This window comes from Canis aureus, chromosome 27 (assembly GCF_053574225.1).
Source record: "Canis aureus isolate CA01 chromosome 27, VMU_Caureus_v.1.0, whole genome shotgun sequence".
In the NCBI taxonomy this organism is placed as follows: domain Eukaryota; kingdom Metazoa; phylum Chordata; class Mammalia; order Carnivora; family Canidae; genus Canis; species Canis aureus.
Window position 1 is genome coordinate 20,041,226 of NC_135637.1, and position 14,106 is coordinate 20,055,331.

At 46.2% G+C, this 14,106-nt stretch overlaps 3 long non-coding RNA genes across 4 annotated transcripts in view; 1 reads left to right on the top strand and 2 right to left on the bottom strand.

Moving 5' to 3' along the window:
* LOC144299981 (uncharacterized) overlaps positions 1 to 4,865 on the bottom strand; it is a 23,657-nt gene extending 18,792 nt beyond the window's left edge. The window contains exon 1 of one of the 2 annotated variants that reach the window (XR_013366645.1): positions 4,279 to 4,865. This is a non-coding gene — a long non-coding RNA (uncharacterized LOC144299981). The remainder of the gene's footprint in view (positions 1 to 4,278) is intronic. The other variant, XR_013366644.1, reaches the window with a different exon arrangement.
* On the top strand, positions 4,432 to 11,088 carry LOC144299978 (uncharacterized). Its single transcript, XR_013366636.1, has 5 exons — positions 4,432 to 4,605; positions 5,272 to 5,373; positions 6,054 to 6,289; positions 7,184 to 7,301; positions 7,744 to 11,088. It is a non-coding gene; the product is annotated as an uncharacterized LOC144299978 (long non-coding RNA).
* On the bottom strand, positions 6,456 to 14,074 carry LOC144299982 (uncharacterized). The gene is made up of 2 exons (XR_013366647.1): positions 13,565 to 14,074; positions 6,456 to 7,449 (listed from the first exon to the last, which is right to left on the bottom strand). It is a non-coding gene; the product is annotated as an uncharacterized LOC144299982 (long non-coding RNA).
* Positions 14,075 to 14,106: the final 32 nt, after the last annotated feature.

Sequence of the window (14,106 nt, forward strand, 5' to 3'; positions counted from 1 at the left end):
CACGAAGGCAGAGGTTCTGCTCTCTCATCCACTGCTACAGCACCAGGGGCTTCCGCAGAGCCTGGCACAGGGCGCACATTGCTGAATATGCGTTCCCTAAATAAATGGCTATGTGAATGAGGCTCAGAGAGGTAAAGTGACTAGCTCAAGGTCACACAGCTAGGAATGACCAAGCCAGAAGGGAGCCCAGATTTATCCGTCCCCCACATGCATACCCTTTCTACTATTTTATAAGGCTTCCAACATGGTGGAAGAATGGACTTAAGGGGTTGTCTCTGGAACCTAGGGGCTTGGGGTTATAACCAGACACAACCCTGGAGGATAAAAGTGAATGGGGATGTCAATGAAGCCAAATTGTCATCATTACCTGCATCTTTAAACAATGTGTGTGACATATAGAAATTATCAGATCTTTTGGGGAGCCATTAGGTAGAGAGTTTTACTCTATATCACCCAAAGGAGAGCTCATCTGTGCTTTGGGGAATGGCAGAGAGCTTCTCCTCTCAGGAAGTGGAAGGGATGCCAAAGGAAGCAGAGATATTTTGCACCCCACCCACCTGCTCCCCTTCTCCCTCCCTACCCCCCCTCCACTCACAGTGCTTGTCAGATGGGGCGGGGAGGGGGGGCAGGCGCTAGGAACAAGCGGCTGCACATGCCCCACGGCCTGAGGGGAGCTGGTTCTGCCTTTCTGCTGACATCAGGGTCTACCCCCCAGGACAAGTGACACAGCTCTGAGTCTCAGTTTCTTCCTCTGTAAGATAGAGATGGTGACATTTGCTTGGTTGTGAAGATTAGAGATACTGCATTATATGTCAGAAACCTGTACTTCCAAACATAGTAGATGCTCATCAGAACAGATGAAAGCTGCATTTTCTTATTTATTTTTACCTTTCTCTGGATTATAATCTAATTGTGCACAGGGACTATCACTCCATTAATTGAACAGCTATTATATGTCAGGTTCTAGGCTAAGCACTCCAGGTGGGGTATCTTTTGCATCCCCGTACCACTTCCATGAAGTAGGTACTGTTATCATTATCATCATAATATTGTCATAATATCATATTATTATCATAATACTATTATAATTTTGAATGAGGAAAATGGAGTTCGCAGAAGGGGAAATGACTTGTGCAAGGTCACACAGCCAGAAAGGAGTAGCCCTGGGTCTGAAATCCAGGTAGGCTCAAATACAGATCTTGGGCTTTTCAATATCATGCAATCTTGTCACTCAGAACTAAGGAATCAGTGGACTTTCTGGAGCTACAGGAGGTAGAGCCTGGGATAAATGGGGAGTGACAGAACCCGACAGGGTCATGGTGAGAAGCAGAGGCCTGGCCTTGATTAAGAGGTCAGTGAGGGAGCCGGGGTGGAATGGTGGGGTTAGGGAGTGATGCTGCAGTTTGAGGGGCTGTGGCTCCAAGCCTCTGACTCACTCAGACGGAGCAGCTCGATTCCCAGCCACAGGAGATGCTATTTATAACCTGCAGGTTCTAGCAGCCTCCGAGCATGGAGCCTTGTAGCCACCTGGGGCCCTTCTCCCTGGGCTATAGGGCAAGGAAGGAAACGCAAGTGGTGAGGGAAGGCCACCAGTGGAGCTTCCTTTCTCCTTGCTCTGAACTCTCTGATCAGCACAAAGTGCACACCCAGGTGCTCCATGGCTCACTCTGGGGCTGTCTAGCTTGTCATCGGCAGAGTGCCTGCCACCTAAGACACTTGAATGACTGAATGAGTGAGTGAATAAATGTGGGTCAGATTTATCTTTATCTTTAAAAAGATTTTAATCTTTTATCTAAAAGATAAAAAGATTTCTCTTTTTTTAGTGGGTCAGATCACGTCATTTCTCTGCCCCAAAGTGTCTCTCCAGTGCTTTTTCATCTCATTTGGAGTAAAAACCAAAGTCCTCATAGTGGTCTACAAAGCTCATACACGATCTGGATCCTACTTCTTCTGCCTTCCTACCCTCCCTCCTGCTCCAGAGACCTCTTTGCTGCTCTTGGGAACACACTAGGGCAGGAGCCTTGGGGCCACTGCTCTGTTTCCTCCTCCTGGGACACTCTTCCCCTGGATACTGGCATATCTTCCTCCTTCACCTCCTTCAGGTCTTTGCTTAAACACCAACTTCTCATGAAGCCTTCCCTCACCATTCTATTTAAAACTGCAGCCATGCAGGGGCACCTGGGTGGCCCAGTCGGTTAAGTGTCTGACTCATGATTTTGGCTCAGGTCCTGACCTCGGGGTCATGAGATTGAATCCTGCATCAGGCTCCATGCTTAGCATGGAACCTGCTTAAGATTCTCTCTCTCCTTCTCCCTCTGCCCTCTACCACCCCCTGCACATGCACGAGCTCCCGCACACGCTCCCTCTCTCTCTCAAAACAACCAGAGCAACAAAAGACTCCGCACCTATGCCATACACTCCTTATTCTGTTTCCCTGCTCAATGTTTTTTCCATGACAGTTGCCATTATTTAATATACTACATATATTACTAATTTATCCTTTTATTGTCTGTCTTTTTCTATTAGAACGTCAGTTCTGGAGGACAGGGGGTGGTGTCTCTTTTGGTCACTGCTGCATCCCTAGTTCCAAGAACAGTGCCTGGCACATATATAGTGCTCAAAACATTTGTTGACTGCATGAGTTCACTGAGATTTTCATGCCCTTGCTGTGTAAGCTTGGACAGATAACTTCACCTCTCTGGGCCTCAATCTGCTGGACTCCATGGCCTCTGAGCCTGGACAGTCTAATGGATCTCTTCCTTCGGCCTGGCTCCTGAGATTTTTTTTTTTTTCCAGAATACTTGCTAAAAAGGAGAGCTGGCCAAGGCCTGGCTTGATATTTTTCTCCCAGACTAGAGTTCTCTGTGCAAAGTGTTCAAGCCTGTGAGCGAGCATGTGCCAGCACTCTCGTGTCTGTTAGGGGCTTTGAGCAGATGCATTTGTGTGAAGGAGCCTCAGCATGTATTTGGGAACCTGGTTGAGATAGGACATTCCAGCAAAATGTCAGCACAGGTCCTAATTCTGTCTTCCTGTTTCTTTTTTTTTTTTTCCCCCAACGGAAATTGCACTCCCGGCATCCAAGGGCATGGTCGACCCTTCTTAAATTAACTGATGGAAACCCTCACTTCTCTGGAGATGCAAGGAAAAAGCTTGTTGGCTGTGAATCCCCATACCTGTAACAGGCTGTTTCCACTTCCTCAGGACCAGCTGTGAGAATCCCACAGCAGAGCTGCCCACCTTCCAATAAGGGAAGCCCGCAGAACTGCGAGCTTCAATGGGGATGCCAGGCCCATTTTTAGAGCTCATCTGTTCTTAATGGGAGATGGGTCCAAACTTTCCCAGGTTTCTAGAAAAATCCCTGGCAGGTCTTCCTCCCTCATCTCCTCAGGTCTCTGGTCAAATGCCAACTTCTCAGGAGTTGACATTGTACTGACCGTTCCACTTAAAACTGCACCCATGCAAGTACGTTGCTTACTCCCTTTCTCTGCTCAATTTTTCTTCATTACAGTTGCCATTATCTAGCATACGATATAAATGGTGGGCTTAGGAATTTATCAGTATGTTCACACGTTATCTCATAATTACATGAACTCTTCTGCTTTGGTGCACCCCAGGCCTACCTAGCACACATAGTACCTGGCATCTGGTAGGCATCACTACATTTTTGTTAGAAAAGTTAATTTTGGGGATGCCTGGGTGGCTCGGCGGTTGCGCATCTGCCTTCTGCTCAGGGCATGATCCTAGTGACTGGGATCGAGTCCCGCATCTGGCTCCTTGCAGGGAGCCTGCTTCTCCCTCTGCCTATGTCTCTGCCTCTCTCTGTCTTTCTCATGAATAAATAAATAAAATCTCAAAAAAAAAGTTAATTTTCATAAGTAATGGGTAGAGGGCAAAACTGTCATCTTACAGATGATGAAACGGAGGTTCCGCGGTAACATGATTTGCCCAAAGTCACACAGCCAGGACATGAGTCCCGGCAGGCAGCTGGCGCGGGTTTAACAGCGAAGGAGAGAGGGCACTCCCTCCCAATGGCCACCACACTTTGGGAAAACAGACTTGACTCTGGAAGGAGGAGCAAGGGCCTAAGAAGACATGGGTGTTTGGGAGACAGATAAAATTGAGTTCAAATCCCAGGACTATCATTACCTGTACCTTTGGATAAGTCTCGGGTTTTTACTACATGAGCCTCAGTTTCTCCATCTGTAAAAGGGACACATCAACCCCTAGACTACACAGGGCCATTGGGAGTATTCGTTGAGATATATATCAGCCCAGTACCTGCCACCAGGCTCTGCTAAGTACATCCCAGGCGCACCCTGACCTCCTAAGTGACCTCGCAATCCCGTCTCCCAGCTCTTCCAGGCCTCCAAGGGGGGCCGATCGAAACGCCCGGACATCCGGTTTAGGGAGGAGAGACCACGTGACGAACAGTTCTTCTGCGCACGCGCAGCCTCCACATCACGTGGCTGGTGCCAGACAAGCGCGCAGGTGCGAAGCGAGAGGGCCCTCGTGCTGTGTTGGGGCCAGAAGGACTGTTACGCTCTCACCTCTAGGAAGCTCCGGGTTCTGGAGCTTCTGGATGTGCGCTCGATTGGGAGAGAGAAAGTGAGATCCTTCTAGAACCTCAAACGAACTTCTTTCGGCCTTTCTGTTTTTGAGGGAGGCTCCGGCAGGCCCGGGAAGTGGTAGATAGGACACCGTGGGGCGGCGCAGCCCTTCTCCGGCGTCCGGCACTGGGGGTGCAGTGACATGGGCCCAGCTGGGGAGACAGACATTCCCTGGGAAGTGTAAACCGAGCGGCGAGCAGAGGGATGAGTCTGAGTTAGTCTGGAAAAGAAGGGAGAAGAGGTTGTAGACCAGTCTGGGGACCAAGAAGGCGAAGAGCCTGCCTTCTCAGGTGGAAGCCTGGCTGGTTGAGGTCCTGGGGGACGGTGGCCGTGCGAAGAATTTTGGACTTGATCCTAAACAGCGGGAAGCCACTGAAGCTGGGGAATAATGTGATCTTTATAGTCCTGCATTGAATATTTTTGCCTTGCCTTCTTGTTCAAAAAAGATGGATTTTGAATTCCACACCTGCCATTCTAATCTATTCATTTATCTTTTTTTTTTTTTTTTGAGAATTAGAAAATAAGAGAACAATGGAATGCATATATACCTTCAGGATTAAATGTGCTAACAGATGCAAACTGCCTAGCATTCTATATGTGGTCTATAAATGGTAGCTCCCTTATCTTTCCTCTAAATTCCACTCCACAATTTCTCCTATTCCAGAAGCACGGAAGAAGACCAACCCTCCCTGCAGACCAAAGATAAATTTCATTTGAACTACTCTGGATGGAGGAAAAAATAGGGATTGGTTGAAAAGATCAAAGGGTAATTGTTTTTACCAAATTATTCAAATAGTAAGCTCGCCCCAATCATACGACCTATTTTTTGATTTATGGAAATACAATTTGTATTCAACATTTTAGGAGAATGTTTAGTATGAGAACCCACATCTATGTCGTTACTTACTAAGATGACCACCTTTCTGGCCACATAGTAGGCTTTCGAATATTTGTGGGATTGATTTAAATACTGGGATATGTTTTCTGCCAAATCTCAAGTCAGGGGCATCAGTTCTGCAGTTCTCTCTTTATAGTTGTTAACATGAATTTTGATGACATGAAAAAGCTTGTTCTCCGAATTATATTTAGCTCATACAAACTCTACTGCACAATTATGTTGTAAAGAGGAATTAGGTTTTATCTTTAAGTTGTTATTATAGCCTTGTGAGAAGGTGAACATTGCGGGTAAGTATAAAGTAGTAGCATATCATATTATTAATTTTGCTACTTTTTAAAAACACTGCGGGCAGGGCCTAGAGCAGACTGACACATGTGGTAGGTGTATCAGTGAGGGTCTGTAGGAAACAGATGGCACACTCAAATTAGATAATTAGGGGAGGACTTAATAGAGAGACAGTCTACAAAGGTCAGTAGGGTGTAGGGAAACCGTAAAGATAGTGCAGTACCCAAGAGGCTCATCATAGTTGTGGTCTTTATCATTTCTAGATCTGAAAGTTGAAAGGAGGGAGAAATTACAGAACCCAGAAAGAGAAGGCCCCCTTGAGAAGGATCAATGACCTGTTCCCACTAGGCATGACCAACTCAACCCAGCCCTGAGGTTATCTGGCAGAGAGGGAACTGTAGAAATAAATACATCGACCTCACCCTCCTTCTGCCCTCCAGTCTTCTGTTGTGCCCAAATGGAAGAGGACAAAGGAATGGAGTTGATGTAGTTTAGACAGGTGAGCACCCCGGGGCAAACAGCAGGATGGGTAGAAAAATGAATCTGAAGGGGCAAATGGAAAATACTAGTAGAGAAGACTTCATTTCCTTGTTGAGTAAAGACTTGACATTTAAATCTTGATATTTTAGTAAGAAAACAAAATCTTTAGGAACGGCACTATGGCAGTAGGTTCAGGGTTATTGTTTATTCATTTATTCTTCTACTGAACGTGACCATAAAAATTATTCTGCTTAGCATTTTGAGAGAGGCCCAGCAATGGCAAAAGAATCCCAGACATGCGATGAATTCTCCTTCTTGCCCCATGTAAGTGAAAAAAATTAATTATCAAAGTATAGTTGATATACAATATTCTCTTAGTTTCAGGTGCACAACACTGATTCAACAACTCTATACATTACTCAGGGCTCACCAAGATGAGCGTAGTTACCATCTGTCACCATACAATGTTACTGATGCATGTATTTTTAAGAATACATCCCCACTCTATCAAAGCACCTGTTTAGAGCTCTGAATAGTAAACATGACCCCACTGGTCTCAAAATTGGCTACTGCTCCCGCACAAGCAAGTGAGGTCAGTTCAGGAAAGCACTCAGGTTCTGAATCTTGTGACAGGCGACTGGCAGTTACGTTCCTTGCCATGTCAGTACCTAGTAGGTAGTAGGGAATAGTCATTTTTCTGGCAAGGGGACAGAGCAGGATTTATCAGTGCAACTCTGGAAATTGGACTTGTTCTTATGAATGGAGCTGATTGTGGTCTCACATGTTGTGAATCTGTGCAATCATTTCCCCCTTTAATGAGGTCCTCTTGGAGAAGGAGGGAACGGGTCTCTGACAGTGACATGACTCTGACAAACAAATCAATTTGTTCCATTTGTTTCCTCTTTGAAAACAGCAATCCTCGAGCGTTACATAATCTAATCTTCATGCCTCGCTGGTTTGTTCTGTCCTCCTGAGGAATTGGCAGATGGTGCCAATGCGGAGACCCGCGCACACGCCTCGCAAGCCTCATGGTAACAGGAGAGTTGCTCACAGTGTCTGTCTCTTTGCTGTGGGGTCCCTTGCTGGCATTTGTTTCCCTGGATTGGTTTGCTCTTTAGCATTCCTCAGGCACCACTGGCTTCTTGCCTTGGGCTCTCATTCCAAGATTAATTGGAAATGCTGAAAGCAGATAAAAAGAGAACAGAAAGTGAAGTCGAAAGGGCAGAGAATTTGTCGGATCTTTTCTGAAAGCCCTCCATTAAAGGCTGAGTATCTTTGGGGTTTTTGCTCCAGACCTTCGACTTCCTGATCCAGCCCCATCTTCATATCCGTCATTGTTGCTGGGTTACACATAGCCCAGGGACAGAGCTGGCTGTGTCAGTGCTGGGGGAGCAGAGATCTGCTTCAGAAGGTCTCTGAATTTTTTCTCTCTCTCTCTCTCTCTCTCTTTCTCTCTCTCTCTCTCTCTCTCAGTGACTCACATACCAGCAGGAATGATTGTTCTCCAGATAGGGCAGTTGCGTAGAATCTACCTTCAGGCCAGTGATGTCAGCCCTGCTAAAGGAAAATGATCTCAAACTCTGTAAGGTGAGGAGCCTCCCATCAAGATCCTGTCAGCCAGAGCCACAATGTTTAGATGTCCAGGCAAACACACTGCTTATACATCTCATCTGAAAACTGGGACGTTGCAGTTTCTGAGGAAGCAGGGGCTTCCTGGATAGTTCTACTGATACTCAGGACCAGAAATCCGACAATACACACTGGTATTGCCTTTCGATTGTGAAAATACTGAAATACTTCCACGTGAGTTGGTAAACGGCTACGTCTTTGAGCTCCCAGTGCCTCCCAGTCTACTTAAGTTCACTGCCAAGAGGGTCTAACTCTAGGTGACGTCCTGAGTAGCTCTACCATTCTATGCAGCACTGTGAGCTTCCTTTGCTGAACCCACTTTGTTTCCAACCTCTTGGTACTAGGAGGTCTGGTTGGTGTAGGGCCAGGCGCATTTCCAAGTGCCACAGATGTAACCACCCTGCTCACAGTCTGCACTGTTGGCTGACTTTGATTTTGGTTGAGACCTCCAGGCAATTAAAAGACATAGAACCCTCCAGCCTGTGGCAAAAACAGGCCTGGTCCTTAAAGATCACATGTACTTTTATGCTGGCGGGTCACTGGGGATCCAGGTTGTATATACATACAAAGGAAATGATCTATCTGAAGGGGAAAACCAGACCAAACCATGTCGAATCATCTTTCAATTGTATTTCCCCCCATTGAGTCCAAACATAGGGGACTGTTGCCATAAAAACAGGAATGCTTGGCTTCTTTTGATTTGTTAGCCACTCACTAGGTATTAGGTGACCCACCTATAATGTGCCAGTTACCGTGCTAGGTGCTGGATATCCTGTAGTGACTAAAACAGGCCTGTGTTTGCTTTCATGGAACATACTGTCTTTTGGGGGAGGGGCATATAATAAAGGAGGCCACTGTGGTTGGAGTGTCATTAGGTCACCAGAACATGGGTTGCATTTCAGCTAATGGAAACTGCACGGTTATAATGGTGACTTCCAGTGTGTTGTACGCTGATGGTATATATCTCCTCCAATGGAATACAGGGGTGTGTGGTATCGTATTAAGAGTAAGGCATGAGGGTGTGGGGATGATCACTCCTGCACCCAGTTAAGATCTCAGAGAGGCTGAGAACTGCTCTGGATTAAGGAAGGAAAGGGAGGACTATTCTGAAGGAGACCAGTGGTCATGATATGTTCTAACATTTGGAGATCAGACATGCTGTTCTTAGAAGATGGTAACCAGTTCTGGAATGAATTGAGTCACAAGGAGGAAAGGTACAGCACAGGGCATATAGTCAGTGGTACCATAATGGCATTGTCTGGTGGCAGCTGGTAACTACACTTGTGGTGAGCACAGCATAATGTATAGAGTTGTTGAGTTATTCTGTTGTACACCTGAAACTAAAGTCACATTGGGTGTCAATTGTACTTCAGTAATATAATAATAATAATTAATAATAATAATAATAATAATAAAAGTAACTTCTGACGAGTCATCTATAGGGGACAGAATTTCCCTCATCTGTGCTTTCTTTCACCTTTGTCTTTGGAACCAGGAAACAAGTAAATACAGAATTTGCTAGCTAAGATGAATGGTACAAATTGCACCCACAAAACCGTGGAGAGCTAGTGGCCTACATAGGAATCAGCTCATGACAACCTTGGCCTCACTGTCAGAGACTCTTACCAACAGAGTTCAATTGCTACTATTTTGAAAAATCATAATTCACATCCCTAAGACAGTCCAAGTTGGTTCTACTTGGCAGTATTAATTATTTTTGCTCTATCTGTCCTGCCTGTTTGATCTTTTTATTGAGTTATAATTTATACACGGTGAGATGTGTAGTCTTATGTGTACAGTTTAATTTTGACACACACGTATTCCTGTGACCCACATCCCTTTTCACTTTATTTTAAAAATCTTGGAATCCTCTTAAGTGATGAATATTTGGGTCCAGAGGCAGATTTCTGGAAAGGGATCCCCTATCTAGTCCACTGGCTGCCCTCTCCCCACCAAAAACAAAAACTCATCCAATCCTTTCCTGAGTTCCCCAATCACCACAGAGGACTTAAAGCCATAAGAACATTTTGTAATCCCAGCTTTCTGAAACCTAACAGAGATTTTGTCATCTGAAAACAAGGGAGAGATTAAGTACGGAATTTGATTCTGACAACAGGCAGAAAGGAACGAGCTAGACAAGAAACGTCGTGGAGAATTAATTCAAGCACCACTGTGCAAATGCTCCACCACCTTTTTCTAGACTCTAAATATGATGCACAGTCCTGGTCAGGGAAGAACAGTTCTTTTAGAGGGATTCGCTACAGAGAGATGACATTATCAGGGTGAGAAGTGAAGACCCTTGTACGTTTTTCAGAATTTTGCATTCAGCCCTGCCTTACTCCTTGTGAATGGATTTTTTTTAGAAGTAAGACATACAGACAGCTAAGCACACTGTTCTCTTGACACTGCTGCCAAGGTCTCAGACCCATCTTCTCTAACTGCCCTCATATGCTGGAATGTCTTTTCCAGGCCTCCAAAGCAGCTCTTCTTTTGCATCACTATGACCGAGGGTTATACAGTCAGATAATATTGCAACATATAATTATTTAATAATTACAGCTTGTGTAACACTTAAGGAAAAGTGAGAAGTTTTATGTGAAAATGCTCTCAGAGCTCTAAAGTATATATAATTCATATGGATTATTTAAAAATTATTTCTCCGAGGCAGGATACTTTGTAGTAACTGTATTCCCATTGTATCTCACAATCAGAAAGGCAAGCCCTCCTCATTTTCCACATCCCCAACTTTCCCTGTTTTAATGATGGTATTTCTGAAATATTTCCTGAATCCGACCCTGCCTCTATATATAGTCCCCGTTACCTCCCCACCAGACTGAACATCCACAAAGAAAGGCACGATGGCCATTCATTTACCACTCTCTTAATGGTGCACACGGTGCACGTGGTGAGCACTCACTCGTTTTTGTGAAATCAATGGGACCTACTTCCCTAAGGTCCGTCTTGTCCACTCCATCAGAATGCAGCTCTGCCTGTGTCCTGTACATCCTTGTAAAACCTTCAAGAATTCTCTGTTGTTGGGCAGCCCACGTGGCTCAGCCGTTTAGTGCCGCCTTCAGCCCAGGGTCTGATCCTTGGGACCTGGGATCGAGTCCCACGTTGGGCTCCCTGCATGGAGCCTGCTTCTCCCTCTGCCTGTCTCTCTCTCTCTCTCTCTCTCTCTGTGTGTGTGTCTCTCATGAATAAATAAATAAAATCTTAAAAAAAAATAATTCTCTGTTGTTGAACGAATAAAGGATGTGCTCCTGAGTGTCAAATTCATATTCCTTCAGAGGCTAGTTCCAATCACCTTTCCAGGTTGGTCTTGTCTACTGCCCACCCCCCTCCCCCCAAGTCCCCAAAGGATTCCCAAACACACTGTGCAGGCTAGGCTCATGCTCCCAAATCTTCACTTAAGCTGTTTCCTCTGCCTGGAATGACCTTCCTTTTACCTTCCTTAATTATCTGGTGAAATTTCACTTCTTCAAACACCGCTCAAATGTCACCTTCTCCAATGCCTTCCCCATAAGGGTTTCTGTTTTGGTACTCTCGTGCCCAGTTTATCATTCCCTTATTGCCTATTTCCTATTACATTATAGTGGCTTTGCTCCTCTTTTGTTTTTTTTCTGTGAATTCCTTGAGAGAAGGGGCTGAATCTCACCATCATTCTTTAAATATCTCTCGAATCTGACCACTTCTCGCCACCTCCCCCACCAATCATTCTAGTTAAGCTGCCATCCTCTCCCACCTGTTCCATGTGACAGCACCTGACCGGATCCACGTTGCCACACTGCTGTCCAACAGAGGACCTGCTGCAAAGCAGCCAATGATCCTTTAACAACGTAAACAACCATCTGCCGCTCCTCTACCACAAACCCACTAACGCTAACGGCTTCCCTTCACATTTAGAAAAAAACCCAAAGCCCTCAGCTGTCTGGCCCCTGCCTTCCCCTCTAATTTCATCTGTACCACTCTCCCCCCTTGCTCATTCCAGCCCCATTTGTCTCTTTGCTTCTCCTTGAATATGCCAAGCTGTTTTCTCCTCAGGATTTAGGAACCATCTCTCCTCTGCCAGGGAAAGCTCTTCCCCTGGATATGTGCATGGCTTGCTCCCTTGTTTCGCTGTGGTCCCTCCCTAGAGAGGCCCTCTCTAATCACTGTCTAAAAGAGCACCCTCCATTAAGCCCTCCTCTCTTAGCTGCTTTATTTCTCCTCATGGCAGTAAGCACCATCAGCTTATCACCATTAATTTTCCCATGCATTTACAGAGTTGTTCATTTGTCACCAAGAAGAGAGACTGTTTTGTTTATCACCATGTCTCTGGTACCTAGAAGAGTGCCTGGCAAATAACAGGGACTCAAGTGTTTGTTGAAGGAATGGATGAATCTTTGTATCCCAGGTGTTTAACATGGTGCCTGGTTCTAGGAATCCTTAAGTCAATGAATTAGCAAATTGTACAAATGAAATGGAATCTTGGCATGTATTCAGGAATTATCCAGAATCTGAGTGCAAGAGTTTCATCCATTTGCGCCACAAACATAATCTTGATTGCTTTTATTTATTCTAATATCATAGGTGACACAACCAGGTTCCTCACTGTTTTCAGAAATTGGTTGTTAACAGAGGTCTGGCCCAGGAATACTTGGCGAATTTCAGAAAGACAATCAAGAGTGGCACAGCAGGGATTTAGAACACCTTTCTGCGCACTGCCTCTGATCAGCTCCTGAGGGACTCTGATAAGGTATTTGATCTCCTGTGATTTATACAGAATGTACACCTGCTATTAACCCTGCTGAACACACATCGTTCTGAGGGCTGGGATAAGTAAGATATTGGTTGACCCCAAACTCGGAGAAGGTAGGCCCTTCACACCCTTTACATCTGAGTGCAATGAGGCTTTTGGGCTGCACCCCAGCCTGCCTTAGTGTTTATGCTTTAGGAACCTGAGTGACTTTGGTATGGTAGCTCGGTCCCTTATAGGTGAGCTAGGGAACAGTTTGCCGCACTCTTCTTGTTCCCTTTGGCCTCTGGCAGTTGCTTTTACTGCCCACGTCATTTGTTTTTCTTAATTCTCTGCATTTGGAGATGCAAAAGAATCAGGCAGTGCAGAGGAAGGTGAACCCTTGGCATGAATGAGGTGCAGCATTTGGCAATCTGTCCATCTGTCCTCTTGAGGCTAGGCGGTGACTAAACTTGCCTGATTCTCACACATGGATGGCATCAGGGCAGAGACCAGAATAGGGAGAGAGCCTGGGAAGCTCACACCCCATCCCCCCTTCGAATTTCAAGTATCCCATTACTAGACAAGAATGGTAGATGGAGCCTCATAAGGTGCAGAGGGAAAGGAACTAACTGGGTGAACTGCCGGTGGGCCCTGTTTCAAGTACAGGGCCAGATCTTTAATGTGCATGGTGTTATTAGATGTTACCAAGGAATTGGTTAGGATTGTTACCTGAATTTTAGAGAAGAGAAAAACAAGATTCAAAGAGGTTGATGACACTTGCCCAAGTTGGGGAATTTCAGAAAGTGGCAGAGCTAGGATCTGAGATTCAAATCAGGCCTTTGTGATTCCCTGGCTGCCCAAAGGAGCAAGAATTTCTCTAACATCTAAAAGGATGTGAAGGGGAAGGGAGGGCCAACAGCTGGAGGAGCAGCAAATGGGTCCTACCTGAAACGTGATCATCATCAGGCCCTGCAAAGTCCAGGTTATACAGATGCCACCTGGCTTCTCTTCTGTTTTGACAACTGAAAACGTTCTCTGGCTGAGGTACCAGGGTCATGCTGGTGGCACTCCGCGGTACTGGAGTGGATGAAATACCCCACAGACACTCCTTCCAGCAGTGTCCTTCCTCGCCATTCTGGCTCTGGTGTCTGCCCAAAGTGCTGTCACAGAGTGCCTCTATCCTCCTAAGGTCGCCAGTTTACTGCACCTTTCTCCTCATTTCCAAAGTTGTACCCCCTGGGAGAGCATCCCGCCCGCATCTCCGGAGGTTCCGGCGGCTCCGGGTCACTGTGGGAGCCGCCAGGCGTGTTAAGAGTCCCTGCGGGCCACCAAGGTCGGGGCATCTTTGGGGCCATCCGCCAAGCCCCTTTCCTAGCGCTCCCGGCGCCACGCCGCAGTGTCCCCTCCGCCACCAGGGGCCGCCCGGAAGCGGGGCTCCTCGAGCGCGGGGCGGGGCAAGGGGCGGGGCGCGGCGGTACCTGGGCCGC